Genomic DNA, 4,005 nt, shown 5'->3' with positions numbered 1-4,005 from the left:
TGGAAGAAAATGAATCCCCTGAGGTATCTCAGGGATCTCTTGATTTGCAGTCAAATGTTCTACCACTGAGCTATAGACCCTTGATGGAAGCTTTTGTCTTCCCTTTCCTCTTTCTAGAGGTTTCTCTGGCCTTAGGTGCCATCAATGGTTATGAAAAAAACAAAAAAAACTATGCTTTTGCCACACCAAACTTAGAATGTTACTCGCCCTCGAGCAAAAGAAGAAAGAATAGAAGAATAAGAAGAAGATATGGAGGAGATAGATGGGAGTGTGTATTCGGCCATATGGGTGGGATTGGGTGGGAGAGAGATGTTGAATTTTTGAAGGTAGTGGGTGTATGGATGTGAGTGGTAAATGGAAAAAAAGAAGGAATGATCATGAATGGAAAGGGAGATGATGAGGTAGGTGGGGATCCTGTGGGGTCCACAGATCCTGAGATGATCCTGTGGGGTCCACAGATCCTGAGGTGTCAAGGCATTTACATCCCTGCACCAATTTAGGCATGTAAAATGCCCTTGCACACAACTCTGGGCGTTCAGCGCCAGGTTGGTGCCCATTTTGGGCGTTCAACGCCCCTTTGCTGCCATTTCTGGCGTTGAACACCAGAACCATGCTTGTTCTGGGCGTTCAGCGCCAGGATGCTCCCATTCTGGGCGTTCAGCGCCAGAACTATGCTCTGTTCTGGCGTTTGAACGCCAGACAGATGCTCCTCCAGGGTGTGATTTTTCTTCTGCTGTTTTTGATTCCGTTTTCAATTTTTATATTTATTTTATGACTCCTCATGATCATGAACCTATAAAGACACATAACTAAGAAAAATATAGTTAGATAAATAAACATTGGGTTGCCTCCCAACAAGCGCTTCTTTAATGTCAATAGCTTGACAGTGGGCTCTCATGGAGCCTCACAGATGTGCAGAGCTTTGTTGAGACTCTCCAACACCAAACTTAGAGTTTGACTGTGGGGGCTCTGGTTGACTCTGCTTGGAGAGAAGCTTTTTCTGCTTCCTCTCCATGGTTGCAGAGGGAGATCCTTGAGTTTTAAACACAAGGGAGTTCTCATTCCATTGAAGGAATATTTCACCTCTGTCAACATCAATCACAGCTCTTGCTGTGGCCAGGAAAGGTCTTCCTAGGATGATGGATTCATCCTCTTCCTTTCCAGTATCCAGGACTATGAAATCAGCAGGGATGTAAAGGCCTTCAACCTTTACTAACACGTCCTCTACTTGTCCATAAGCCTGTTTTCTTGAGTTGTCTGCCATCTCTAATGAGATTTTAGCAGCTTGCACCCCATAGATTCCCAGTTTCTCTATTATAGAGAGGGGCATGAGGTTTATTCCTGAACCAAGGTCACACAGAGCATTAAAGATCATGGTGCCTATGGTACAGGGTATTATGAACTTTCCAGGATCCTGTCTCTTCTGAGGCAATGTCAGTTGATCCAGATCACTTAGTTCATTGATGAACAAGGGGGGTTCAACTTCCCAAGTATCAATGCCAAATAATTTGGCATTTAGCTTCATGATTGCACCAAGAAACTTGGCAGTTTGCTCTTCAGTAACATCCTCATTCTCTTCAGAAGAGGAATACTCATCAGAGCTCATGAAGGGCATAAGGAGGTTCAATGGAATCTCTATGGTCTCTAGATGAGTCTCAGATTCCTTTGGTTCCTCAGAGGGAAGCTCCTTATTGACCACTGGACGTCCCAGGGGGTCTTCCTCCTTGGGATTCACGTCCTCTCCTCTCCTCACAGGTTCGGCCATGGCGCTTATGTCAATGGCCTTGCACTCTCCTTTTAGGTTCTCTTCTGTATTGCTTGGGAGAGTACTAGGAGGGATTTCAGTGATCTTTTTACTCAGCTGGCCCACTTGTCCTTCCAGATTTCTAATGGAAGACCTTGTTTCATTCATGAAACTTACAGTGGCCTTAGATAGATCAGAGACTAGATTTGCTAAATTAGAAGCATTTTGTTCAGAGTTCTCTGTCTGTTGCTGAGTGGATGATGGAAAAGGTTTGCTATTGCTAAACCTGTTTCTTCCACCATTATTAAAGCCTTGTTGGGGCTTTTGATCCTTCCATGAGAAATTTGGATGATTTCTCCATGTTGAGTTATAGGTGTTTCCATAAGGTTCACCTAAGTAATTTACCTCTGCTATTGCAGGGTTCTCAGGATCATAAGCTTCTTCTTCAGGAGAAGCCTCTTAAGTACTGTTGGATGCAGCTTGCATTCCATGCAGACTCTGAGAGATCATAATGACTTGCTGAGTCAATATTTTATTCTGAGCCAATATGGCATTCAGAGTATCAACTTCAAGAACTCCCTTCTTTATAGGCGTCCCATTGTTCACAGGATTTCTTTCAGAAGTGTACATGAACTGGTTGTTAGCAACCATGTCAATGAGTTCTTGAGCTTCTGCAGGCATTTTCTTTAGATGAATGGATCCACCTGCAGAAGTGTCCAGTGACATCTTTGATAGCTCAGATAAACCATCATAGAATATATCCAGGATGGTCCATTCTGAAAGCATGTCAGAAGGACACTTTTTGGTCAACTGTTTGTATCTTTCCCAAGCTTCATAGAGGGATTCACCTTCTTTCTGTCTGAAGGTTTGAACATCAGCTCTAAGCTTGCTCAGCTTTTGAGGAGGAAAGTACTTGGCTAAGAAAGCCGTGACCAGCTTATCCCAAGAGTTCAGGCTGTTTTTGGGTTGAGAATCCAACCATAATCTAGCTCTGTCTCTTACAGCAAAAGGGAAAAGCATGAGCCTGTAGACTTCAGGATCTACTCCATTAGTCTTAACAGTATCACATATCTGCAAGAATTCAGTTAAGAACTGAAAAGGATCTTCAGATGGAAGTCCATGAAACTTGCAGTTCTGCTGCATTAGAGAAACTAATTGAGGTTTCAGCTCAAAGTTGTTTGCTCCAATGGCAGGAATGGAGATGCTTCTTCCATGTAAACTGGAATTAGGTGCAGTAAAGTCACCAAGCATCTTCCTTACATTATCATTATTTTCGGCTGCCATCTCCTCTGCCTGTTCGAAAATTTCTGAAAGGTTATCTCTGGATTGTTGTATTTTAGCTTCTCTTAATTTTCTCTTCAGAGTCCTTTCAGGTTCTGGATCTGCTTCCACAAGAATGTTTTGGTCCTTGCTCCTGCTCATATGACAAAGAAGAAGGCACAGAAAAATAATAATAATAATAATAGAGATCCTTTATACCACAGTATAGGGATCCCTTTGTGAGTGGAAGAAAGAGGGGGAGACAAAGAATGTGATGTAAAGGAAGAAGCACAACTGTACGAATGGAAGAGATGTGAGATGAGATGTTAGGATATGAATGAATAAATAGAATGAGATGGGGGAGGGATAATTTTCGAAAATTATTTTGAAAAAGAGTTAGTGATTTTTGAAAAATGGTTTTTGAAAAAATGTTAGTAATTTTCGAAAATTTTTGAAATCAAAAATAAAAGATAAAAATAATTAGTTAATTGAAAAGAAATATTTGAAAAAGAGGGAAGATATTTTCGAAAATGAGAGAAAGAGAGTTAGTTAGGTAGTTTTGAAAAAGTTAAGAAACAAACAAAAAGTTAGTTAGTTAGTTGAAACAATTTTTGAAAAGATAGGAAGTTAGGAAGTTAGAGAAGATATTTTGAAATCACATTTTTGAAAAAGATAAGATAAGAAGATATTTTTGAAAAGATATGATAGAAATTAGTTTTTGAAAAAGATTTGATTTTTAAAATCTCAATTAATGACTTGATTCATAAGAAATCACAAGATATGATTCTAGAACTCAAAGTTTGAATCTTTCTTAACAAGCAAGTAACAAACTTCAAATTTTTGAATCAAAACATTAATTGATTATGTTATTTTCGAAAATTTGATATAAAAATAAGAAAAAGATTTTTGAAAAATATTTTTGGAATTTTCGAAAATAACTAAGAATTTTGAAAAAGATTTGATTTTTGAAAAAGATAAGATTTTCAAATTGAAAATTTGAT

General features: G+C 39.2%; 1 non-coding gene across 1 annotated transcript; it reads left to right on the top strand.

Moving 5' to 3' along the window:
- Nucleotides 1-2,524: 2,524 nt before the first annotated feature.
- LOC112738774 (small nucleolar RNA R71) lies at nt 2,525-2,632 on the top strand. The gene has a single exon (XR_003169720.1). It is a non-coding gene; the product is annotated as a small nucleolar RNA R71 (small nucleolar RNA).
- Nucleotides 2,633-4,005: the final 1,373 nt, after the last annotated feature.

This window comes from Arachis hypogaea, chromosome 13, assembly GCF_003086295.3.
Source record: "Arachis hypogaea cultivar Tifrunner chromosome 13, arahy.Tifrunner.gnm2.J5K5, whole genome shotgun sequence".
NCBI lineage: Eukaryota > Viridiplantae > Streptophyta > Magnoliopsida > Fabales > Fabaceae > Arachis > Arachis hypogaea.
The sequence above is the reverse complement of the archived record's forward strand: the minus strand, read 5'-3'. Positions and strand labels throughout refer to the sequence as shown.